Source organism: Stenella coeruleoalba, assembly GCF_951394435.1.
Source record: "Stenella coeruleoalba genome assembly, chromosome: 16".
Taxonomy (NCBI): Eukaryota; Metazoa; Chordata; class Mammalia; order Artiodactyla; family Delphinidae; genus Stenella; species Stenella coeruleoalba.
Window position 1 is genome coordinate 72,148,846 of NC_137162.1, and position 27,696 is coordinate 72,176,541.

Sequence of the window (27,696 nt, forward strand, 5' to 3'; positions counted from 1 at the left end):
GGGGTTGATCAGGAACTCATCCGTGGCTTCTCTGGGTCAAATTCCATTCATAGGTAAAGTGTCAAGGTTGGACTAGATTTCTGAGTTCTCTCGTGTGTCTAAATGCTCTGCTGAGGTGTGACTGAACAAAAAACCTTCACAGGAAGGTGGAGGCAATTTTCACATTCCAGGCAGGCAATAATTTCCTAAGCCAACGGGCGCCTCCCCCCCGCCCCCCCTCCAGCAGCCAGCCAGCTTCCACGCTCCCTGCCTTCTCCAGGCTGCGTTCTGCCCACATCATTCAGGACATTATGAGTCTGGACCTCCAGCCATTTTGAGTTTTTGACCCCGGAATTCACTAAAGTTGGAACCATGCTGTGTGTAAGAATGAGCTAATTTTCAGTTCTCAGTTGATAGGCGTGGACTGTCTGAGCAAACAGGGGAATGCTGGTCATACATTCTCTTTATAAGAAATCTGGGAAAACTCGGTGGAGATGAGAACAGGGACATGGCAACTTCAGAAACCCACTGGTGAACACGCAGGGTTTCCCTGTCCCCCAAATGTAATTTCATATACATTGATTGGTTCGACCAACTATCAAGATATTTGCTCAGGTGGTTAGGGGGTATCTGAATCAAAGAAAAAGCTTTCTAAAAATATCTTTTATCAAAACAAGTAGAGAAAAGTACACAAATGATCAGTGTACAGGTCAATGCATTATTACAAAGTGAACACACTTGAGTAACCGCAAACCAGGTCAGAAATAGAAGAGGATGAGAAGCCCCCATTGTATCCCCTCTCCACTTTTCCTTCCAGAAACTATTTCTGGGACCACCTTCCTCTGATTCTTACTGTTACTTTTTTCCCTCTAATCTTTCTCCCTCTGAGGACAAAACAAAATAGTATCAACTAGCACTGGCCATTCTTTTCCCCATAACCTGAATGGAAGGCGGTAAATTGAGTGGAAAGGAATGATGTGAGACGAATAGATCAACTGCTATTTTCCTACCTGTAAGAACACTCGCCAGCGTGGCCAGGGTCCACAGGTGTTTTGGGAACTTTCATCTCACATAGACTTCTGGACACGTGCAAGATGAAGAACCGCGGCTCAGGAAGCTTATGCAGCTTCATTTGGACTTCAGAAACCAACCCTTTGCAAGGTGTAGGGTCTTTGTCTAGGTCAGAATTAGAGGAGGTTCAGTGTCTAAAGGAAATGTTCATTTCGGTGATGGGTGGTCCCAGCCCCCTCTGAGAAGCTGGTAGAAGATATGGTGTCCCTTCTCAGAAAGACCTATATACGCAGGAACACAAAAAGTGCACATCATTTTACGGGGTTGCCACACCTGGTAAGCCCTAGGTACCCACCTATGGACTGTCCCCAGTCTGCCGCAGTGACTGTGGGAATCTCAGCCCTCACGCTCATTACCTTTCAGCTAAAGATAGGAGTGTATTGTTAGTACAGCTCACCTGCCATACAGACTAAACGTCCTCAGATGCAGCCTCTCTCCCTCAGCACACTATGTGCACTTCAGGGGCGCCCCCCTTTCCCATAGAGCTGTCACAAAGGGCAGCAGTTGGCATCCTCACTCCTCACTGCCCAGGAGCACCGACTCCACAAAGTTCTGGTGCCCGTCTCTCTGGGATCACTGCCAGCTGGGGATACAGCTCCGGCCAGGAGGGCGCCCTGCCGTCCAGGAACCTGGGAGACCCGGGGAGACTCGCACTCATCCTCAGACCCGGGCTCTCTCCAAATGCACACTGTCCTGGGCGGGCCGGCGCGGGCACGCGGTGGGCGGCGGGGCGCAGCGGCGCCGGGGGACGCGCTCGTGCGCGCACCGAGAGGGCCCGTGGCCGGCGGTGCCCCGCTATCCCGCGGCCTTGGTGGCTCCGCGCCGGAGCTGGGCCCGGGCAGCGGCCCCCGCAGTGCCCTCCCTCCTCCTGGCCGGCCCGGCCCGGCCGGGAGCCGCGAGAGCGGGAGCAGCGCCCCTACCGCCCGCTTTTCCACCTCCATCTCCTCCGCCTCCTTCTCCTTCCCCGCTCACTCAGTCACAACCGGTTCAGACTGGCCGGGGTGCCCCGCAACGAAGAGAGACGGGGCGGGGGGGAAACACAGGGAATAACTTCCCGAGGAGGAGGACCACGACGAGAAGGTGGAGTCCACAGGAGGGGCCGGCTCCCTCCCTCCACGTGGCCCCCGCCGCCGCCGCGGGCCTCGGCGGGGGCAGAGGGCGGCGGCTCGCGGGGCAGCGCGTAGCGGGACCGATTGCCCAATACTCCGGCAGGGGCCGGGGCCGGGCCCCCGGATAAATAGCCGCCCGGCAGGCCCGGAGCTGCAGGGGAGAGCGGCGGCCGCGGTCCTCTCCGCACCACCCGCCCGGGGCACTGCGCCCTGTGCTGCGCCCCGGAGACCCGCCGAGGCCGGTACCCAGGTAAAGGGCTGGAGCTCGCGGGGAGGGTGCCAGTGGTCGGCGGCCGCCCGTCTGCCTAGCCTCCCGGAGGCGAGAAGCACCTCCTCCGTCTCGGAGCCGTAGAAGGAGGCGACCCTGCCATCCACGGCCGAGCAGCTCGGAACCGGTTCCTTGTTGGGAGTGTGTGTCTCGGGGACTGAGAGTGTCCTCGGTGCGTTTGCGCCCACCCCATGACCCCCGCCACCCGTTCTCCGCGGTGGGCCAGTTTTCCCGGGGCTCCGAGGGCGGCATTTGGCACGGAGTTGGAAGAGGGGAGAAAGGGAGTCCTGGAGGGAGGCCGGTGCCCTCGGATTGGGCTCAGGGAAGACATCTGCTCCGGGACTCCCGAGACAGCCTCTCGGACTGCTGGTGGCAGAGTAGGGGGTGGGGGGAAGCGACCCAGGTGAGCCCCAGTTTCCCAGAGGGCAGCGAGGCCTCGCTGCTGCGCGCAGGTGTCCCCGGGAGGGTCGCGTTGGGGGCGCCCGCGGGGGGCTCCTGAGCTGGGAGGAAAGCAGCGCGCAGCTCGGGCGAGCGCAGGAGGCACGGGCGCCTCGGCCACCTGGACACAGAGCGGGAACTTGGGAGGACTTGATGCTTCACGCTCCATCTGTGGCTCTCCCCAGGCAACCTGCTCTAGCTTCAGCAGCTGCCAGAGGCTTTGGAGGGAACTAACAACCACTTAAAACCTTGGTCATCAAAAACAGATCAGTGTTTCTTAGGATGCCTTGTCTAATCTAGCCCAAGGCCATCCATCCCGGAGGTTTAGGTAGGATTTACACTAAATATGCATATGACTTACATAGTAAGTTATTTAATATAATATTTTTTGGGTCAATCTCCTGGGTCACAGTTTTGGGTGTAATCCTGAATTACCTGGATTCTAGTTCAGATTGCAGGTGGGTTCCTCCCCCTCCCCTCAGTAGGATTTTCAGCTGTCCCGTCAAATCCTGTTCATTTGGTTATGTCCTAAGTGTCTTAGATTTGAGTTGGCTTCAGCTGTGAGGAATTGTTCTGGCTGGTTCAGAACAGCTGAGGAAGATAGAGAAGATTCTGAAGTGAAAGCACCAATTATTCATGGTAGGATTACACCTTCTTTTAAATACCTCGTGGATCCAGATAACAGGGTTACTCATATCATTGCTAGAAAAAAAAATATTTTTTTAAGGCCCTGGGAAGTGGAAATGACATGATAAAATAGCTTAACCTGCAATTTTGCAACAACTCTGCACTGACTGCCTAAGAACGTCCTTCTCTGTTTCTTCTCTTCTGTGAGTAGGCAAGAGGGGTAACAAGGACCCTTCCTGTCAGTGGGATGAATATAGAAAAGGACAAAAGATATGCAGGGGTAGATCAGGACACTAGGAAATCTTTTCTGATTTCTGACTGCGACTCAGAAGATGGTGGTGATGGGTGTCTGAATCTGTATCAGGGCAGATGGTGGTGCTTTGGGGGTGGACCTGGTCATGAAACTAGTGCTAGAGGATGACAATTAGATGTAGTCAGATTTTCAAGCTTTATTTTCTCACCTCAATCTTTTGAACCCCTAGGTTTTGTAGTCTTTTTTCGAAGCGAGCTATCTCTTGAGCTTAATTCATACAGTGCAGTTGGGTATAGAAAGCCAGTAGGAAAGTACAAAAGAAACAATGTCTTGCTGGTTTAACTATAGCTTTACAAGAAAGTATCACCTAGTGACTTTAATTTTAATTAAAGATTGCAAGAATGCATATATTTTGAGCTAGTTGGCCTTTTCTTTGGGAGGTTCTTTGCAGACATCAGGGTATTCCCTGCAGATAATGAGATTGAACCTGTGACTTAAAACTGAGTTCAAGGAAAGAACACATGACCCGTGCTTTCAAAGAGTTTAGTCTGGTGGGAAAGACAGGCATGTTTACAAATATCTATAATACAAGATAGTAAAAATGGAATCATATGGCAGTGACATCAATAGTGTGCTACTGAATGGCAGAGAAAAGGAGAGGTTTATTCAAGGTTAAGAACTGAGAAAAGTTGCGTGGTGAGTGTAGCATTTGAGCCGGCACTTGAAGAAGGAAGAGGATTTTCTTGATGGAAATGAGGGCTGCTGGAAGTCTGGTGTGTTCCAAGGTAGCAGAGCAGTTTGGAGCGGCTGGAGCCTGGAATTTAAGATAGATAAGGCTGGGAGGTCGGATGGGGCTAGATTATGGAGGACGTGGCAAGCCATGCTAAGAAATTAAAATATGATTGAACATTATTATTGTATTTATACCAACATCGTTAACGTCCTTAACTGTGGTTTATTCCCTGAAGTTCAATTTTGTGAGCTTTCCCTAAAGAAGTCAATGAATAAAATCTTAATAGTATTTGCTTCCTATAAATGTAAAAGAGTAATAATGTGTTTCAGATAGCCTTCAATGCTTTATTCAAATCCAACAGTTATTTTCCCTCTGAATCTGTAATCTTATGGTATAACAACTTTTAGTTTGATTAAAACTTTGGATAGGAAAACACCTCCGCTCTCCTGAGCCACTATGCAGGGTAAAGTCACTTTCTGTTCACTGTTTCAATTACAGATAATAATAATGATTATTATTATTCATCTTGATTAAACACGGTATGTCAACTGAACCACATACCTTATTTTATCTAGGGAGGCATAATTTTTATCTTAATCTGAGAATTTTAATAAGGTCACTCGGCTAAGTAAATGGCATGACCAGGATTTGAGCCCAGAAAGTCTGTCTCGAGAGCCTATCCTTTGGGCAGGGGCATACTATATGATACCTGTTATTAATAGTAGTTAGCAGTTGGGCCTGCTACATGTAGAAGTGGTTCTCTGTTTTTTCTTTGCATCCACATTCCCAGCATTCTGATTTTATTTTAGTTTATTTGTTTAATTGAGATACAGTTGCCATATAACATATTACTTTTAGGTGTACAACACAATGGTTCTAAATATGGGTATATTGCAAAATGATCACCACAGTAAGTTTATTTAACATGTATCACCACACATAGTTACAGTTTTTTCATGTGTGTGATGAGGACTTTTAAGATCTACTCTCTTGGCAACTTTCAGATATTTAACACAGTGTGTTAACTGTAGTCACCGTTATCCATTACATTAGCCATCATTCTGATTAATTGTACTTTACAGATTCAATAATGGCACATATTTCAATGTTTTAACACATCTTCAAACTGTTACATGATCTTGTACTTTTATGACCCACTCAAAGGAAACTCTTAAGCTCTTTGAGAAGAGATGGCATATGAGATGAGAAAAGCATTAGTGAATATAGCAGCCTTAAATACAAAGACCAGACCTGGCAGATTCCCTGGAACAGTGTCAATCTCATATGTTCTTTTCACTATTCCCAGCAGATCCCCCCAAATGCACCAGATCTTTTTGTGTTTCAGCACCCCATATATAATACCATGTGTCTTAATTTTTTTTTTACTCTGAAAGTGGTATAGCAAATCTACTCATTTGTACACGACATGCTAAAGTGTATATTCAGACAACAGATTGGATTCTATATAATCGTGTGCAAGTTATGCAAAGCACGTACTAAGCAAAAGGACACACCAGTGTAGATAGCATCATCGGAGATTTCTTCACCAGAACTTCACCACTACTACTTGGACCGAGCTTTGTGGGCTGTGGGTTGTGTGGAATCAAGATAAGCTGAAACAAGAGCCTGGCAGCATAGCATGATATGAGGGTGGGATAAAGGGAAATGATGCTACCAACTTGCGTCTAAGTGTCTGGCCCTCATTTTGCCTATAATGACTCTGTTAAATCTCTGGATCTTTTCATCTTTTCTCAGACTCTGAATGATTTACGAATTCCACTATTTTCTCTTCTGAGCCTGAGAGCAGGATTGGAAATAGGTGGCCATTCGCTGGATGGGTCAGTAAGGGCTCTTGAGGCTGATCTCTCCCCTAATAAGACATCTCTAAACCTCAGGCTCCTTGTACAGAGGAGGAAATTGAGGAGTTCTTAAGATCGAGGATAGCATATTCACAAGGTTCACCCAGGGCAGATGGGCATCACAGAGGAGCAAAGCAGACCGGCGTGGGAGGTAGGGAGAGCACAGGTGAGACTCTCAACACAAGTCGACCTACGTCCTGTGTCAGGGAGACGAGAAGGAGTGGAAGGCACTGGAGAGAACATGCCCATTCAACGAGGGCCAGAGCTACTCAGTTCCAGCCAATTGTTACATAAGAACAAGGGCCCAGTGTTGCCAGATCTTCTGAGTTTTCAAAAAAATCCGGGAATTCAGATTTTTGATGTGCAGACATTGGCAATTCATTCAAAATGGCTAAAAACAAAAAATAAAATAAAATAGATTAAACTAAATAGAATAGAATAGAATATTGGGCAGGCCAAACAAAACACCTCTAGAGATCTAGAGATCAGATTTGGCCCGTATGCTGTCAATGTGCTAGATGATTTCCAGGCTTCCTTCTGGCTTCAGAGTTCCATGATCCTACACTCAGTCCATCAGAGCTCTAACCCATTTCTCCTTTGCTGAAACACGTTCCAGTACGCACCATACCTCAAGTGTGATAGCTTTGGAAGAGCTCTTTGGCAAATGCTGGACTGTGATAGATTTACAAGGCCTTTAAGGTCAAAGAATGCCCTTTTTCGATGGCCATGCTGTTGACATAATTCAGAGGCCCCAGCAGTTAACTGCTTGTGTTAATTATCCCTTTCAGGGACAATTAGTGCGGTTTAATTCGAGGACTCAGAGCTGATCTCTAAATATTTTCCTTCCTGCTCCTTCCTTCTCACCCCAATGTGAGATAATAATCAGCTGGAAAATCGATCCGGGTTTCCACTTGGACAAGGTGTATTTATAGGCTTGTCTTATGGTGTTTAGACAAAGAAATCTTCATTATCTTTACCCTGGAAAGATTTCACCATGTAGTCTGTCTCTCTTCTTAACAGAGAGCTACCTGGGGATGTCCTTGAATTGCAACAAGGTGAATAAGTTAAGGGTTTGACTTTTGTGAGATGCGTTAATACGGAAGTTTAGGTTTTTTTTTTCATTCCCTCTTTTTTTTTTGGCCAAGCCACGCAGCCTGCAGGATCCTAGCTCTCCAACCAGGGATCAAACCTGGGCCCTCAAGAGTGAAAGCTCAGCGTCCCAATCACTGGACTGCCAGGGAATTCCCTTTTTAAAAAAATGTTATTGGAGTATAGTTGATTTACAATGTTGTGTTTGTTTCAGGTATACAGCAAAGTGAATCACTTATTACATATACAGCATATCCCTTAGGGTCTTTTTTTTTTTAAAAGCGTATTTATATGGATCCAAAAATATAAAATGAGAACAAAACTAGTGGACTTGCATGTGATTGCAATCCCAAATTCTTTTTAATAACCGGTTCTTAGGAGAACTGTGTGGTTAAATTCTTTAATATACTATTTTTAAAGCTGAGTTTCTTGGATGCGATGTGTTCTTCCCTTTATGCCAGGGAGCTGTTTTACAAACAAGTGGGCCTGACTCTACCTGAAAAGTTCAGAGCAGACGTTGACAATGGGAAGGAAGCATCTGAGTAAATAAAAGAAGCATGGCATGTTCAGAGAAACCACATACCTTATTGTGACTGAGCTGACTGACAGAGGACCGGCAGAAGGCTCTCAATGACAGTTTTGAGCCACAGTTTGTCCTTGTCGTGGCTCCAGTGATGAGTCAACCCTCCCTTGCACTTCCAAGAGTGTGTCAACCAACTCTGGATGTCTAACATTTAATCTGAACCTAGAGACTGTCATACAGAGTGAAGTAAGTCAGAAAGAGAAAAACAGATATCATGTAATATTGCTTGTATGTGGATTCTAGAAAAATGGTACAGATGGACTTATTTCCAAAGCAGAAACAGAGACACAGAGGTAGAGAACAAACTTACGGACACTGAGGAGGGAAGGGGATGGGATGAACTGGGAGATTGGGATTGACGTTTGTACGCTACTGTGTGTGATATAGATATCTAGTGAGAACCCTGTAGAGCACAGGGAACTCTATGCAATGCTCTGTGGTGACCTAAATGGGAAGGAAATCTAAAAAAGAGGGGATATGTGTATATAGCTGACTCACTTCGCTGTACAGCAGAAACTAACACAACATTGTGAAGCAACTGTAGTCCAATAAAAATTAATTAAAAAAACCCAAACCTGAAAGAATCGGGTAATTATCTGATCATTGAAGACATACCACCTGATATTATATTGGTAAAAACTTTGAATTAAAAAAATCAACTTTATGTTTACCCGTGTATTTAGCTAGCCTTTCAGATTCAACGATGCGAGCGGGCTCTAAGTGCCAAGGAAGCAGGGACCACACCACCTTCACTCCACAGTACCTTCTAAATGCATTCAATTCATTTTCTTCAAAATACACAAATGCCTTCCAAATGTACTCAATTCTTTTTGTTGAATGAAAGCTGTTTGATGAATCATTTTGATATACAGGAGATTTAGGTCAGTAGCTTCTCTACACATTCATACATTTATTCATTCTATAGAGTTTTGTTGAGCTTTCACTGTCTGCCAAGTACAGTTCTCAGTGCTAGGGACTTAGTGCTAGGGCTTGTGGGCTACATACCTTAACAAATAATAACATGTTGTGATAAAAGTAGTAAGAGCAAAGATTGCCCAAAGTATCGTGAGACCTTCGAGGAGGAATGAGTAACTGTTGGAGGGTCTGGATGGCATCAAGTAGGAGGAGACGTTTAGGCTCAGTCTTGAAAGAAGAGGCGGAGTTTGCCAGTAGGCGAGCTGGAGAAAGGATTACAGCCCTGCAGCAGCTGGTCCGACCGAAGAGTCAAAGGCACACAGGAGGGAAGGAGCCCAGCTTAAGGGCTGAATTGTGACAGTGGCTTGGGAAGCACAGGTTTGGGGACATCCTGGAGGGGTGGTTAGGGCTGAATCGTTGCAGATCTTTAGAGGAAAATGGAAAGAATTAGGTAGCTAGCTGGGTATTGAAAGATCTAAATTCCTAATATCATATGAACAAAACATGGATTTGTAAAATCATGTTTTCATTTTTATTTATAATTTTTGAATCACATTATCCATTTGTGGCAGGCCAGAAGCTCCAAGAGGGCAGGAATAATCATCTTTGGTTGTCTTTTGCACTTAGAAATTAAACAAAAACCACAGTAAGGACATTTTTCTTGTCTGGATGCGTGCAAGCCAGAAAATATTGAGTTGAGGAACGATTGGGAAGTGAGAAATTGGAGCGGGGGAAAAACTCTTTCAGGTTTTTCTAAGCAAACCTTTAAAAGATGCCACAACAGTAACAATACCTATAAACATTTACTCTGTGTCAAGTACCACACCTAGTGCTTCACAGAGTTTATTTCCTATATTCCTCATAAAAATCCTAAGAGGAAGAAATTCTTCCTGTTCTATTCTCATTTTATAGATGAAGAAACTGAGAAGGTTTTTAACTTGCTGAAAGTCACATGACTAATAGTCTGCTATTAATTGTGGTCTAACCTCAACTAGGAACTCAGGAAAAATGACTCCAGGGTCCATGTTCTAGACGAGGGGCATTCAGTGTTTTTGACTGTGATGTGTTTTACAACCCAACCCTGCCTGCATACACAGGCACACGTATAAACACTGAAGCCAAGTTTCAAAGTAGCGCTTAACCCTTACCATGATGCAGGAGGTGCTCTTGTATTTTCTGCTTTCATCGATTTCATTTGAGTCTGAATTTCAGTTTTCTTTTTTTGCTGTACGCGGGCCTCTCAGTGCTGTGGCCTCTCCCGTTGCGGAGCACAGGCTCCGGACGCGCAGGCTCAGCGGCCATGGCTCACGGGCCCAGCCGCTCCGCGGCATGTGGGATCTTCCCGGACCGGGGCACGAACCCGTGTCCCCTGCATTGGCAGGCAGTCTCTCAACCACTGCGCCACCAGGGAAGCCCCTGAATTTCAGTTTTAAACAGTGCTGCTCACAATTCACAATTGATCTGACGACCCACGATGCATCACAGAGTTCGGACAACACTCCTCTAGGCCTCTGCTTTGCTCTGCTTCCCAAACTATAGCTTAATACCCTTTTCTGTTAAATTCAGCAAACATTTATTCAGTGCCTACTACATGCAGGAATGTGGAAAGAACATAAAGAATATAAGGTATGGCCTGACCCTGAGGGATTTTCAGCATAGTGAAGAGAAAGACAAGTAATGGCTAGTAATAATGCAGGCCAGGAAAAAAAATAAAAATAAAATAAGAAAAAGAGAAAAGAGAGGCACAAGCCACATGTAGTGGGAACATAGAAGAAGGAGTGATGAATACTGGCTCTGAGTGTATATACTGATTTAACTAGTAGTGTTTAGTGGTTTGTGTGTGTGTGTGTGTGTGTCTGCTACAGGAACGTTGAAAGACTTTTATGAATAAATAGAAATGTCTTTGGTAAAGACTTTTGGGACTTAGGGCCAAAGAAGATCTGAAGACCACAGTACTCTGTGTATTATTCTCAAAGGTGCTTGAGGTGGTCAAGTTATCATTATTATTTAGACATTAGCTTGTCCAGTGTAAGCCCTTGAAGGATGTTAGCATGTTCAGTTATGTTAAAGAGTATCCATTAAAAAAAGGTTTCCAATCAAATTCCCAAAGTAAAAGAATGCAGACGTACAGACCAGTTATGAACGTGCATTAGGTAATAAATGCTAGGGTTAAATGGCGAGAGCCTTGAGTAGAGTCTAGCAAAAATCCTGTGGTTATACTGCAGGTAGAAGGAGGGTTATTAATATCTTCCTAATACATCTTATGTAGATTAAAAAGATAACGTTTGAAAATCCTGGCACTGTGTCTGATACATAGAAAGTGTTAATAGAAAATGGTAATTAAAAGTTATTCCTTGATATGGCTAAGTAAGAGTACATTTAATTCTTGGAAATTTTCTTAGTTCCACTGTTTAGAGAATTCCTAAGAAAGGATAGTATTATGACACCATTGGGATTTCAGGATATTTGAAATCTTTTTCCATAGCCATGTTTGATGTGGGTTAAAAAATAAAAGCTATCAATTTAAATAACTAAAAGCAGTCAGGTCTTTGATTTTAGGCTTGTCCACCAAGAAGAGCAATCATGTAAGCTAGGGCGGTGGTGCACTCCTTTCGGTCAGGAACTTGACATGGAAATTACCTGGAGTCCTTTAGCAACCTGGCCTCAACCCCAGAGATCCTGTCTTCATGGGTCAAGAGAAGGCTCAGACACTGGTCATTTTTAAGCCCTCAAGGTGATTCCACAGTGCAGCCAGGTTTGAAATCCCCTGCAAAGTATACGTTTTGATGATGAGAAACATGCTTCTGTGGAGATGCAACCTTAAAATGGGGTCCCGTGTTTGCTTTTGTGATGCCCATAGAGTCACCATTTTTTCCTGAGAACTAGTTTAGAAAACAAGATCTTAGGTATCTTTTTTTTTGGCCATGCCGTGCCGCTTGTGGAATCTCAGCTCCCCTACCAGGGATTGCACCCCAGCCCATGGCAATGAAAACACAGAGTCTTAACCACTGCACCGCCAGGGAATTCCCAGAAACTGTAACTATTGATATAACAGAAAAGTGGAATTCTGACCATCCTTTGGGACCACATAATACCATTACTAAAAGATCCCAGCTTCTCCCCCACTCCGTTCCCCTAACTTGAGATGTTTTGCTGATGTGACCACATTGATAGGTGACATCATAGTCACGTTGACAGCTTTATTGTAACTATCATCATCACCATTAACAATATCATCATCGTTAGAATCTTCTCAAAGTTTCCCCTCCTGCCCTCATGCCTGCTCGGCTGGAGACTACAGAGGCTGGCCGGGGCATGTGGCTTGGACCCAGAGCAGTGGGGCGACTGTCTCGGCACAGGCTGCCTGCAGATTCTTGAAGCTGCTCCTCCTGGGGCTTTTCTTGGGCTGCTGTGCAGCAGCCGGATGGCATTATGGGAGGTTGCGTGATGCTCTAGAAGCAGTGCACCCAGGCGTGGCCATTTGGGACAATGGGGAGAGACTGGAAAAGACTTCTTTCTCTCCTGGCTGGCAATGGTGTTCATGTTTGCGCTGTTTGGAGCTGCAAAGGTGAAAGTGCTCGTTCCCTTGCCAGAAACCAGCCAGCAGATTTTGAGGACTTGCCACATCAAAGGATGGGGTTAATAGCATTGCCGCCACCATTGGGGACAGAACCAAATGTCACAAGTGAAGAGAGAGCAGGCAACTGTCCATTCCTTTGTTTTTGCCTCTGCACTCCAGGGTGCTTAGAAAAATAAAAGTCATGCTCTCCTGAGACAGTCCAATTATTCTGCTCTTTTGTTTTGTAAACTTCTGATTCTTTGGAGAGAGATGCTTACCTTCCTGTAACCTTTCAGTTCACTTAGGTGTGTTAGCATGATGGAGGTATTTTATTTTTGTTTACTTGTTTGATATACTGTCTTATACCACTTTCTCCTGTTTTCATTAAAAAAAAAACAGATAAATGGATGTAATCATCTTCTAATTTTTGTATCATGATCTCCTTCTGCATTGATCCCCTCCTGCATTTTCCCCCTTTTATAGAAAAGCAGGAAATTAACTTTCACCATGGTCATCACTCCTATAAGAATTTTTGCTTTTGCTTCCATTTGAAACCTAGAAGTGATGATCAGTAGAGAGGGTGGCGGGTAAGTAAGCTTTGTCCTTGACAGTATAGATGACAGGGTAGAGCTAAAAGGACAGCCAAGTGCTGGGTGCTGCGTTGGAGTGGATGGGCCCCAAGCAGAGAGTTCCCACTTGGTCCATTCACTCCCTGCCGCCAGCTGCTTTTTATCTTCTTCCTTCCCTCACCTGTGTCCGTCCCCCACTGGGATGAATATGGGACAGTTGGTCAGAAGGTGCTCTATCCTATAGGGCAGTGATTCTCACCCCAGCTGCACATTAGACTGGCAGGAAGGGTTAGGCTCCACCCCGGAGCAGGCTGGTGGTAGGACCTGGCATCAGGGATGTTTAAAAGCTTCCTAGATGATTCTGGTGCCCACTGTGGTTGGGCGACAGTTTTCGGAGTGTATCTATAGATGACCTGGGTCAGAATCATAGGGGATTTGGTTTTTGTTTGACCGCGCCGCTCGGCCTATGGGATCTTAGTTCCCTGAGCAGGGATCGAACTTGGGGCCACAGCAGTGAAAGCGTCGAGTCCTAACCACTGGATTGCCAGGGAATTCCCCATAGGGTGACCTTTTTAAAAATGCACATTCTGGGATTCCTAAACTTGAAACCAAAATCCTAGTAGTAAACCCCAGTTTTGAATCATTCCAAATTACAGTCTGCCAATATCCAGATCTTGGTTTAAATGTTCTAAGTATTCAGAAATAACTAAAGATCAAAAAGTCTTAGAAGCCCTAGATTGATAAATGATTCAGTAACTAGTTGCTGTCGAGCTCTGGTTTAAGTAACCAGGAGCTACTTCTTAGAAAATGGCTGTCAGGTCCCTAGAAATCCCTTATAGTTACAAAATCAGAGGTAATGTTTAATAAAGTGCTATGTGCTAGGCACTGAGCTTTGCACTTTATTTTTTTAATTAAAAAAAATTTTATTGGAGTATAGTTGATTTATAGTGTTGTGTTAGTTTCTGCTGTGTAGCAAAGTGAATCAGTTATACATATACATATATTCATTCTTTTTTAGATTCTTTTCCCATATAGGCCATTGTAGAGTATTGAGTAGAGTTCCCTGTGCTATACAGTAGGTCCTTATTAGTTATCTATTTTATATATAGTAGTGTGTATATGTCAATCCCAATCTCCCAATTTATCCCTCCCCCCTCCCTTACCCCTTGGGAGCTATAAGTTTGTTTTCTACATCTGTGACTCTTTCTGTTTTGTAGATAAGTTCATTTGTACCCTTTTTAAGATTCCACATGTAAGCGAGCTTTGCACTTTAAACTATTATCCCATTTTACAGATGGGAAGCCTGAGGCACAGAAACATTAAGTAATTGGCTCAAAAGCACATGGTAAGTAGTGCCGACTGGATCAGAACCCAGATATACATGTAATAACAAAGCTCATGATCTTAACCATTACTCAGTTCCTACCTCTGTGGAACCAGGTACTAGAAAAACTTCTCTTCCTCTTTACCCTGTCTTTATGGTGAAACTAAGAGGAATAAAGGGAAACTATCAAGCAATTGAAACTGTTGTTAACTTGCTCCATATCATTTTCTTTCCTTCTTTCTTTCTGCGTTGCTGTGCGCGGGCTTTTCTCTAGTTGCGGCGAGTGGGGGCTACTCTTTGTTGCAGTGCACGGGCTTCTCATTGCGGTGGCTTCTCTTGTTGCAGAGCACGGGCTCTAGGTGCACGGGCTTCAGTAGTTGTGGCATGTGGGCTCTAGAGCGCACGCTCAGTAGTTGCGGTGCATGGGCTCAGTTGTTCCGCCGCAAGTGGGATATTCCCGGACAAGGGCTCGAACCCATGTCTCCTGCATTGGCAGGCGGATTATTAACCACTGTGCCACCAGGGAAGCCCTCCATATCATTTTCTATATGTCCTTCTATATGTACACAAAGCAGCGAAAGATCCCTGACGTTTTCTTCAGAAACCTGGAATTTATGTTTTATTTTCATTGCTTAGATTCTTTTACGATGTGTAGTTGTTCCTGCACTTAAACAGAAGCTCTGTTACTGCTTCCTTTGAGGAGATACAATACAACAGAATAAACAAAACATAATCTGATTTTATTGCCCTTGTTTAAACCTGTTTCTGGGTTAAAAATCTGGGTGTGATCATGAGCTAACTTGGGAGGTGACTGTGTCTGCATTAGTTAAGTTACATGAAAGAATCATGAACTGGAGGGGTCATTAAGGAAACTGTCAGGCCAAAAAGAAACAAAAATCTGGGTGTGTGTGTTGGGAGGTGTGTGGACATCGGTGGGGAGGACCGCCATTGGCCTTGGGGAGGGGTCTTACGTTTATGAAAGTCCTCAAACACATATTGTTGATCTTATCTCCAAATCAGGCCATATATACGGTCACTGGAACTGTGTGTGTGTTCATAACATTAATTATTTTTCTTTATAAAATCAGCTTCATTGAGGTGTAATTTACATACAATAAAATCCAGTGGTTATGTGTACAATATGATGAATTTTGACAAACGTATTCAGTTGGGGTTTGCATTAATTTTTAAATGACAGCTTTATTAAAATGTAATTCACAAACCTTATAATTCATCTATTTAAAGTGTACAATTTGATGATTTTTAGTGTATTCACAGACCTGTGCAGCCATCATCAATTCTAAAACATTTTCATCATCCCCAAAAGAAACCTCCTACCCCTCAGCATTCTCTTCTCATTTTCTCCCAACCCTCCTAGCCCTAGGCAGCTGCTATTCTACTTTCTGTTTCTGTAGACTGGCCTATTCTGGAAGTGTCATATAAATGGGAACCGTACAATATGTAGTCTTCTGTGATTGGCTGCTTTCACTTAGCATAGTGTTTTTAAGGTTCATCCGTGTTGTAGCATGTGTCAGTACTTCAATCCTTTTTATTGCTGAACAGTATTCCATTGTGTACAGAAACAGACTCACAGACATAGAGAACAGACTTGTGGTTGCCAAGGGGGAGATGGGGTGGGGGAGGGATGGAGTGGGAGTTTGGGATGAGCAGATGCTAACTATTACATATAGACTGGATAAACAACAAGGTCCTATTTTATAGCACAGGGAATTATATTCAATATCCTATAATAAACCATAATGGAAAAGAGTATAAAAAAGAATATGTATATATACATGTAAGTGAATCACTTTACTGTATACCAGAAACTAACACAACATTGTAAATCAACTTTACTTCAATAAAATAAATTTTAAAAAATTAAAAAATACAAAAAATAAAACTACCTACCACCTCAGTTAACTTGGAGACCAAAAGGTAAATATAGTTTATAATAAAGGAAAAAAATATTCCATGTGTAGATATACCACATTTTATTTATCCATTTATCAGTTGTTGGATACTTGGGTTGTTTCTACTTTTTTGGCTGATAGCATTAATTTTTTTTTGGCCACGCCTCATAGCATGTGGGATCTTAATTCTCTGACCGGGAATCAAACCTGTGCCCCTGCAGTGGAAGCATGGAGTCTTAACCACTGGACCATCACGGAAGTCCCTGATAGCATTAATTTTTAAATTAAATTAAACAGATATCTTGATTTTTATATCCTCATTTAGGCTTTTTTTTCCCTGCACTATTTAATATGCCAGGAGTCTGAAGTGGCTTAGTCCTTTCTTGACTTCTGAGACAATCTGATTAGGTTACCACAGTGGGATTTACAGTTGTACTAAAATTATTATTTGGAGTTCATTCTCTTTTATAGCTATTTAATATTGTAGAAAATGCTTATAGAATTGTAGATATAGAAATATAAATGTGCATGTGTATATATAAAATAAGGATGACAATATGATTTTACAAAGAGTTTTAATAGTTAATTTAGAAGGACAATAGGGTGGGTTCTCTTTCTTTTCCTTTAAAAAATAATACTGGGGACTTTCCTGGTGGTCCAGTGGTAAAGAATCCACCTTCCATTGCAGGGGACACAGGTTCGATCCCTGGTCGGGGAACTAAGATCCCACATGCTGCCGGGCAACTAAGCCCACGTGCCGCAACTACTGAGCCCATGCACTCTGGAGCCTGCACACCACAACTAGAGAGAAACCCGTATGCCGCAACAAAGAGCCCACGTGCCGCAATGAAAGATCCCGCATGCCACAAGAAAGATCCCTAGTGTTGCAACTAAGACCTGACACAGCCAAAAATAATAAAAAAAATTGATATATAACTAAAATTGTTTTACTTTAGAGGAGAAATCATAAACTGCACTGATTATGAAATGTCATTGGAAAGTGACAAAATTGATCCAGTGACTATAACTTTTGAAGGACTAATGTGCTAATGTGACTTTGTTCTCTAATATATGAATCAACATATAGGTTCACTTGAAAGTTTACGTTTTTTGACCCGGAGGGAATTTATATATTATTTTAAAGCTTTATATTACTCATAAATTATCAAAAATCAGTCATAACAGTGTTGACATTTTTGCTACTGATAACTGCAGATGCTGCACTTTTCATCCCTCAGACACATGGTAGAATGGAAGTGCTTAAGAAATAGGAAAGTGAAAGTAGAAGTGGAATAATAGCTGTGATAAAAAGAGGACTCATTATTTATACATCATTATACATCTTATACATCATTATTTATACATCTTTTTTTTTGGTAATAAGTCTGTTTTGTATATAAGTTCATTTGTATCACTTCTTTTTTTAGATTCCACATATAGGTGATATATGATATACCTCTTAACTACCTTGCTTATACTGTCTCCCAGTAAATGAAATTTAATTAATTTATGTTCAACTATGAGCTTTAGTATGTATTAGTGTATGTTTGTTTATATTTTAATAGAATTCACAAAGAATTATTTGCTTACCTTCATTTTTATTACAACACCCAAAGAATGATTTGTTTACCTACATTTCTGTTAGAATTCCCAAATAATTGTTCCTCTCAATTCCCAGAATACCTTTTTCCCAAACTGTGGTGGTGGAGAATAAATGATGCATGGCTGGATGGGCAAAAGGCACAATAGGGGAAGAGCAATACTAACACTAGAACAGTTCTGGCCGAGCAGGTCTGCTCTTTCGTTTGAGCAGAAACTTGTTACCTGTACTGGAGTCAGAACTGAAACATAATTTCTAGGCATTTTTGTGGTTTTCTAAAAAAAATTTTTTTTAATATTTAAAAAATATTTTTAATATTTATTTATTTATTTGATTGCACTGGGTCTTCATTGCGGCATGCGGGATCTTTAGTTGCGGCATGCAGGATCTAGTTCCCTAACCAGGGATGGAACCCGGGCCCCCTGCATCGGGAGTGCAGGGTCTTAACCACTGGACCACCAGGGAAGCCCCTCTAGGAGCTTTTGAATGTGTTTTCTTTTGACAGCTTTATCGAGATAAAATTCACATATGATAAAATGCCCCCACTTACTGTGTGCTGTTGAGTGGATTTTATTCAAGGGTTGTGCAAACTGTACCACAATCTACTTTTTTTTTGCGGTACGAGGGCCTCTCACTGTTGTGGCCTCTCCCGTTGCAGAGCACAGGCTCCGGACGCGCAGGCTCAGCAGCCATGGCTCACAGACTTAGCTGCTCCGTGACATGTGGAATCTTCCCGGACCGGGGCACAAACCCGTGTCCCCTGCATCGGCAGGCGGACTCTCAACCACTGTGCCACCAGGGAAGCCCCACAATCTACTTTTAAAACATTTAAAAATCATTGTAAAATATTTTTATCACCCCAAAGAAACCTTGTCCCTCTAGCAGTCATTCCCCATGCCCACTCCTCAAACTGTTTTCCGAAGTGGAGGCAGCCTTTTCATCCCCACCAGCCGCATGGAAACGTTTCTATTCTCCACCTCCTGGCCTATGGTTTAGAGCTTCCCACATAATAAAAGTGGCATTAATGTAACTGAAGGAAGGTCATGAAACTCAGGATGATTCAGACTTTTGACGCTCCTCACAGATGCCTAGATCAAGACAAAACCAACTCGGAATCAACCATTTTTTCCCAGGATGTAGTCCATGATCCTAGGCTCTCAATTAAAGTGACAATTCAGCACCAGATAATTTGGTAGTGTCTAAGATTCAAATAAAAATTTGCTGTTTTTACCTACTTCTGTAATTCAAGTAGAAAATATATCTGGGACTCTTTAATGAGATATTTAAAGGTAACATTCAGAAAGAAGTTTTTAGAGAAAAATAATTATGGGGGGAACAAAGGCAAGACGCAGCTATTAACTGAAAATAAGATCAGACAGTTGTAAATCACTCTGTATTTGGCAAAAAATAGTACAGAACATTTGCATACATTTCAGGGACAGGAAGCTTCTGTGTCAACATTAAATGTTCATAAATGTCAAATACGCAATTCTGACATCCTATATCTGGGAGAATAGAAATTTTCAGCCAGTGTAGAGTTAGGGAAATAACAAAGACTTGGCATCATTTGAACCGAACTGAATGCCGTACTAGACATTGGAGCTTAAAATTTTACCATGAGTGAAAAGTAGACTTTCAGCAGTCCTTTTCATTTTCCGAAGGAAATGTCTTGGAATTTACCTAACTCTTCTTTCCCTTTAACAAAACAAATTCTAGCTTTAAGAGACATGCTGTCCTTTATACTAATGATAATAGAACTTTGTTGAATAATGATATTTTATTATGGTTTGTTTTACTTCATGTTCTCCTTTCTTGTCCACGGGAGGTTTATAATATGTGGAATATATTTAATTTTTTAAAAAAGATCAATATTTTGTTTACTTCGTTAGGGATTTTATTTTTTAAAAATTTTAAAATTTTTATACAATTTTTAAAGGTTACTTTCCATTTACAGTTATTACAAAATATTGGCTGTATTACCCCTGTTCTGCAATACATTCTTGAGCCTATCTTACACCCAGTAGTGTGTACCTCCCACTCCCCTACCCCTGTATTGCTCCCCCCTCGCCACTGGTAACCACTAGTTTGTTCTCTGTATCTGTGAGTGTGCTTCTTTTTTGTTGTATTCACTAGTTATATTTTTTAGAGTCCACAAATAAGTGATATCATACAGTATTTGTCTTTTTCTGTCTGACTTATTTCACTTAGCCTAATGCCCTCCAAGTCTATTTATGTTGCTGCAAATGGCAAAATTTCATTCTTTCTTATGGCTGAATAGTATTCCATTGTATACACATACCACACCTTCTTTATTCATTCATCTGTTGATGGACCCTTAATTAGGTAGCTTTCCTACCTTGGCAATTATAAATAATGCTGCTATGAACATTGGGGTGCATGTATCTTTTCCATTAGTGTTTTTGTTTTGGGGGGGATATATACCCAAGATTGGAACTGCTGGGTCATATGGTAGTTTTATTTTTATTTCTTTGAGAAACATCCATACTGTTTTCCACACTGGCTGCACCAACTTACATTTCCACCAACAGTGTATGACGGTTCCCTTTTCTCCACATCCTCACCAACATTGTTATTTATATTCTTTTTGATGATAGCCATTCTGAAAGGTGTGAGGTGATATCTCATTGTGGTTTTGATCTGCATTTCCTTGGTATTAGCGATGTTGGGCTTCCCTGGTGGCGCAGTGGTTGAGAGTCCTCCTGCCTATGCAGGGGACACGGGTTCGTGCCCCAGTCCGGGAAGATCCCACATGCCGCGGAGCGGCTGGGCCCGTGAGCCATGGCCGGTGAAAGATATTAGCGATGTTGAGCACCTTTTCATATGCCTGTTGGCCATCTGTATTTCCTCTTTGGAAAAATGTCTATTCAGTTCTTCTGCCCATTTTAATTAATTAATTTATTTATTTATTTATTTATTTTGGCTGTGTTGGGTCTTCGTTTCTGTGCGTGGGCTTTCTCTAGTTGTGGCGAGTGGGGGCCACTGTTCATCACAGTGCACGGGCCTCTCACTGTCACAGCCTCTCTTGTTGCGAAGCACAAGCTCCAGACGCGCAGGCTCGGTAGTTGTGGCTCACGGGCCTAGTTGCTCCGCGGCATGTGGGATCTTCCCGGACTGGGGCTCGAACCCGTGTCCCCTGCATCGGCAGGCGGATTCTCAACCACTGTGCCACCAGGGAAGCCCCTGCCCATTTTTTTCTCTTTTTTTTTTTTTTTGTGGTACGTGGGCCTCTCACTGTTGTGGCCTCTCCCCTTGCAGAGCACAGGCTCCGGACGCGCAGGCTCAGCGGCCATGGCTCACGGGCCCAGCCGCTCCGCGGCATGTGGGATCTTCCCGGACCGGGGCACGAACCCGTGTCCCCTGCATTGGCAGGCGGACTCTCAACCACTGCGCCACCAGGGAAGCCCCTGCCCATATTTATATCAGGTTGTTTTGTATTTTTGGTGTTGAGTTGTATGAGCTGTTTATATATGTTGGATAGTAATCCCTTGTCAGTCATGTCATTTGCAAATATCTTCTCCCATTCAGTAGGTCGTCTTTTCATTTTGTTTATTGTTTCCTTTGCTGTGCAAAAGCTTTTATTTACTTTTTTAAATAAATTTATTTATTTTACTTATTTATTTTTGGCTGCGTTGGGTCTCTGTTGCTGCGCGCGGGCTTTCTCTGGTTGCAATGAGTGGGGGCTACTCTTTGTTGTGGTGCGCAGGCTTCTCGTGGTGGCTTCTCTTGTTGTGGAGCACAGGCTGTGGGCGCATGGGCTTCAGTAGTTGTGGCTCACGGGCTCTAGAGCACAGGCTCAGTAGTTGTGGCGCATGGGCTTCATTGCTCTGCGGCATGTGGGATCTTCCCGGTCCAGGGCTTGGACCTGTGTTCCCTGCGTTGGCAGGCGGATTCTTAACCACTGTGCCACCAGGAGAGTCCTTGCTGTGCAAAAGCTTTTAAATTTAATTAGGTTCCATTTGTTTAGTTTTGCTTTTATTTCCTTGACTTTAGGAAACGGATCCAAAACATATTGCTGCAATGTATGTCAAAGAGTGTTCTGCCTTTGTTTTCCTATAGGAGTTTTATAGTATCCAGTCTTAGCTTTAGGCCTTTAATCCATTTTGAGTTTATTTTTGTATATGGTGTTAGAGAATGTCCTAATTTTATCCTTTTCCATGTAGCTGTCCAGTTTTCCCAGCACTGCTTATTGAAGAAACCATCTTTTCTCCATTGTATATTTTTGCCTCCTTTGTTGTAGGTTAATTGACAATAAGTATATGGGTTTATTTTGGGGCTTTCTATCGTGTTCCTTTGATATATGTGTCTATTTTTATGCCAGTACCATACTGTTTTGATTACTGTAGCTTTGTAGTATAGTCTGAAGTCAAGGAATTTGATTCCTCCAGCTCTGTTCTTCTTTCTCAAGATTGTTTTTAGCTCTTTGGGGTCTTTTGTATTTTCATACAAATTTTAAAATTATTTGTTCTAGTTCTGTGGAAAATGCCATGGGTATTTTGATAGGGATTGTACTGAATCTGTAGATTGCTTTGGGTAGTATGGTCATTTTAACAATACTGATTCTTCCAATCCAAGAGCATGGTATATCTTTCCATTTATTTGTGTTGTCTTCAATTTCTTTCATCAGCATCTTATAGTTTTCAGAGCACAGGTCTTTTACCTCCTGAGGTAGATTTATTCCTAGGTATTTTATTCTTTTTGATACAATAGTAAGTGGGATTATTTTCTTAATTTCTCTTTCTGATATTTCTATGTTACTGTACGGAAATGCAGCAAATTTCTGTATATTAGTTTTGTATCTTGCAAGTTTACTGAATTCATTGATGAGCTCTAGTAGTTTTCTAATGGCTTCTTTAGGATCTTCTGTATATAGTATCATGCCATCTGCAAGTAGTGACAGTTTTACTTATTCCTTTCCAATTTGGATTCTTTTTATTTATTTTTCTTCTCTGATTGCTGTGGCTAGGACTTCCAAAACTATGCTGAATAAAAGTGGTAAGAGTGGGCATCCTTGTCTTTTTTCTGATCTTAGAGGAAATGCTTTCAGCTTTTCACCATTGAGTATGATTTTAGCTGTGGGTTTGTCATGTATGGCCTTTATTATGTTGAGGTATGTTCCCTCTGTACTGGCTTTATGGAGAGTTTTTATCATAAAATGGATGTTGAATTTTATCAAAAGCTTTTTCTGCATATACTGAGATGATCACATTGTTTTTATTCTTGTATTTTTTAATGTGGTGTACCACTTTAATTGATTTGCAGATATTGAAAAATCTTTGCATCCCTGGGATAAATCCCACTTAATCATGGTGTATGATCCTTTTAATGTATTGTTGGATTGGGTTTGCAAGTATTTTGTTGAGGATTTTTGCATCTGTGTTCATCAGTGATAGTGGCCTGTAATTTTCTGTTTTTGTGATATTTTTGTCTGGTTTTGGTATCAGGGTGATGCTGGCCTCATAGAATGAGTTCTGAAGTATTCCTTCCTCTGCAGTTTTTTGGAATAGTTTCAGAAGGATAGGTGTTAACTCTTTAAATGTTTGGTAGAATTCACCTGTGAGGCCATTTGGTCCTGGACTTTGGTTTGCTGGGAATTTTTTGGGTTTTTTTTCTTTTTGCGGTACACGGGCCTCCCACCGCTGTGGCCTCTCCCGCCGCGGAGCACAGGCTCCAGACGTACAGGCCCAGCGGCCATGGCCCACGAACCCAGCCGCTCCACGGCACGCGGGATCCCCCCAGACAGGGGCACGGACCCGTATCCCCTGCATCGGCAGGCGGACTCTCAACCACTGCACCACCAGAGAAGCCCTGCTGGGAGTTTTTAAATTACTGCTTCAATTTTAGTATATGTGCTGCTGAAGTGAGCACTAAATTACTGCTTCAGTTTCATTACTGGTAATTGGTCTGTTCATATTTTCTGTTTCTTCCTGGTTCAGTCTTGGGAGATTGTACCTTTCTAAGAATTTGTCATTTCTTCTAGGTTGTCCATTTTATTGGCATAGAGTTGTTCATAGTAGTCTCTTATGATCATTTGTATTTCTGTGGTGTTGGTTGTAACTTCTTTTTGTTTCTAGTTTCATTGATTTGAGCACTCGCCCTCTTTTTCTTGATGAGTCTGCTAAAGGTTTATCAATTTTGTTTACTTAATTTTTAATTTTATTTTATTTTTTCTTGGCCATGCCACGTGGCATGCGGGATCTTAGTTCCCCATCCAGGGATCGATCCCATGCCCCCTTCAGTGGAAGGGTGGAATGCTAACCACTGGATCACCAGGGAATTACCATCATAATGTATATATTTGTTTTTGTTGTTTATTTTTTCAAAGAACCAGATTTTAGTATCATTTTATGATATTTTCTATTGTTTTTTAAATGTCTATTTCATTTGTCTCTGCTCTGATCTTTATGATTTCTTTCCTTCCACTAACTTTGGGTTTTGTTTGTTCTTCTTTCTTCAATTCCTTTAGGTATAAGTTTAGGTTGTTTATTTGTAATTTTTCTTGTTTCCTGCGGTAAGCTTGTATTGCTATAAACTTCCCTCTTAAAACTGCTTTTGCTGTGTCATAGGTTTTGGATCATCGCGTTTTTGTTTTCATTTGTCTCTAGGTATTTTAAAATTTCCTCTTTGATTTCTTCAGTGATCCATTAGCTGTTTAGTACCATGTTGTTTAGCCAACATATGTTTATGTGTTTTGCAGTTTTTTTCTTGTAGTTGATTTCTAGCCTCAAAGTGTTGTGGTTGGAAAAGATGCTTTATATGATTTCAGTTTTCATAAATTTACCAAGAATTGTTTTGTGGCCTAACATGTGATTTATCTTGGAGAATGTTCCATGTGCACTTGAAAAGAATATATATTCTAATGCTTTCAGATGGAATGCTCTCTCTATATATGAATTAAGTCCATTTGGTCTAAAGTGTTATTTAAGGCCTGTGTTTTCTTACTGATTTTCTGTCTGGATGATCTGTCCATTGGTGTAAGTGGGGTGTTAAAATCCCCTAGTATTGTGTCATGGTTGATTTCTCCTTTTATGTCTGTTAACATTTGCCTTATATATTGAGGTGCTCGTATGTTGGGTGCATACCTATTTACCCTTCAAGACTAGCTGGTTAGGCCTGGCCCAGGCTCTTATCAAATTACCGCTTTTTCCCTGGATCCCAGTGCCTGTGAGATTCTGTGTTCACCCTTTAAGGGTGAAGTCTTTATTTCTGCTAGTCCTGTGGGGCTGCCAAAATTAAACCCTGGTGGCCTTCAAAGCCAAATGCTCTGGGGGCTCATCTTCCCAGTGCAGAACCCTCGGGTAGGGAGCCCGATGTGGGGCTCAGAACCTCACTCCTGTGGGAGAGCCTCTGCAGTACAGTTATTCTCCAGTTTGTGGGTCACCCACCTGGAGGTATGGGATTTGATTACATCACAAGTCTGCCCCTCCTATCCGTGTCACTGTGGTTCTTTCTTTATGTCTTTAGTTGTAGTGATTCTGAAAGCTCGACCTCTGTGCACCAGTGTCAGATCGAATCTCAGAGACAGGGTTTTGGGTGAAGTAGGAAAGAATAGCTTTATTGCTTTGACAGGCAGAAGGGGACACAGTAGCGTCCCACCCTCGAAAACTGTGTGTCCCAACCCAGGGAGATTTGGTGAGGAGTTTTATAGCAAGGGTTCAAGGGTGGGGTTGCTGATAAGACTAGGATGTGTACAGGGCCTGCACTCCTTTAATCTGGTCTCAGGTAATCTTTTAATGAGCTTCTCTGGTTCCTTTAATCTGGTCCCAGGTGGTCTTCTCTGGAATGAAGAATGCTGACACCTTCCATTTGTTGGGGGCTTTAGTTCTATAAATTGCTCAAAGATATTGTTATGTGTATCCCTTCAGGCTGAACAGGACCCTGCCCCAAGGCTGCACTGTTGTTTCTTAGCTGCTCCTCCTTCATCTCTACATCCCCTCCCTTCCTCCTGATTAGCGACTGTTTGAACCTGCCCTTTGGGGCTCAGAGAAGGTCATGGAGGTCATTCCCTACAAGGAATGGGGGAGAGAAAGGGTCCGTGCCCAGGAGCCCCACAGGGTCCTGCTCGGTTTCAGTAGAAGATCTTTTCTGATAGGTTCCAGTCATTTTCATCAACAGCTGTTCTGCAGATAGTTGTGATATTGGTGTGCTCATGAGAGGAGGTGAGCTCAGGGTCTTTCTACTCTGTCATCTTGGCTGCTCTCCAGAATACATTTAATTTTTAAGTTAAAGATAAGAAATACACTTAAATTATAAGTTAAAGTTAATTTTGTGATATCCCATCAGACTCTGTCGTGTGACAAAACTACCCCTAAATTACAGTGCTGTTCAAATTGTCTTTCAAAATGGCTTCTAATTTTGAATTTTATAAGACGTCTTGTCATGCAGAGTCTGAATTTGTTAACACAGGTTAAAAGATTCCAAATTCTCAAAGGATGTACTAGATTATACTACAATGCATGTGTTTCCTAGAAGCATATTTTTATACAGTCATATGAATACATTCCCAAACCTTTGAATATACTCATGGAATAAAACAACATGTTCTGGTACTTACTGATCTTGCTATTTTTTTAGGGAAAAAACACACCACTTAGATAATATAAATGGGTTATTATTAGTGCCAGGATTTATTACAAAAAGTGTAAAAAGAATCCTATCTTGGGGCTATAAACACAGGCTTCTTGAGACACTTTACTGTTAAGTTTCAGGAATTTCTAATTTTCCTCTGGGAGCCTTGTAAGGTCTGCCCTCTTCACTTTACACGAAACCTATTAAGCCTTTTCCTGATTCCACACCCATATTAATCTTGATCCTCTTGTCTGAGCCCCCCTTTCATGAGTCTCTACATTATTCTTTAGAACGAACCTGCTTTGTGAGGGCTTCCACTCCTGCTCCTGCCCTGATTGCTTTCATTCCCTCTGACTCCTGAAGGTTTACCATCTACCCACCTCTGTGTCACGTAACTATATACTCTCTTGTGAGCGTGTCTTACCTTCCTAATGGGGTTATAAGCTCCTAGATGGCAAGGGCGATGTCTTATCTTCCTTCTGATTTCCTTTGGTATTGAGTGCAATATAATTTAAATTGAAAGTGATCAAAAAGCTTTTTCAATGAAGATTCCATTTTTATAACACTGCATTTCTGTAAATATTAGGATAAGTGGGCTTAGTGGAAATTTCAGTTAATTTAGACTTTTTATGTACAAGGATGCCAGGGAAGGCATTTTATCATATTGGATCATAAGTTGTCAAGGAGGAGGATTAATAAGATGAAATTTTCAGAAAAAAAGGTATGGCGTATCTCTATTTCCTGTATTTGGGGTCATAGACTACACTCTTAAGCTTAACCTTTTGCCCAGATAGGATCAAGCAGGGTACGGATGGTTAAAATAATCAACTTGAAATTACTGCATACTCACAACATGTTTATTCTGTTGCACTTAAAAGAAACAAATACCAGCTAACTTAACAAAATAATTTACTATGTTAGCTCATAGAATGAAATGGAAGACTGGAGAAACCAGGCTTGGGTATCCCTAGGGAGCAAAGGTAGTAGGATCTGACAGAGGGTTTCTTTAATGCACCACCACTGGGATCAATAAACTCCAAATATTTTTCTTTTATTAGAGGATTTCACTTGAGATTCAGGATCCTGGGAGAGAGGTCCTACTGGCCTTGTTTGGATCAGGTTCTACTCCATAGGTCAAGATCAAGGAACCTTGATTAATAGTCCCACCAACCATCTACCCATGAGGAAGATCCACGTGCTCCAAAGGAAATTGAGTACCAT

At 42.4% G+C, this 27,696-nt stretch overlaps 1 protein-coding gene across 2 annotated transcripts in view; it reads left to right on the plus strand.

The window, feature by feature from the left end:
* Positions 1-1,926: 1,926 nt before the first annotated feature.
* SLC16A9 (solute carrier family 16 member 9) overlaps positions 1,927-27,696 on the plus strand; it is a 68,279-nt gene continuing 42,509 nt past the window's right edge. For both annotated transcript variants that reach the window (XM_079900002.1, XM_079900004.1), the window contains exon 1: positions 1,927-2,409. The gene's annotated coding sequence lies outside the window, so the exon portion shown is untranslated. The remainder of the gene's footprint in view (positions 2,410-27,696) is intronic.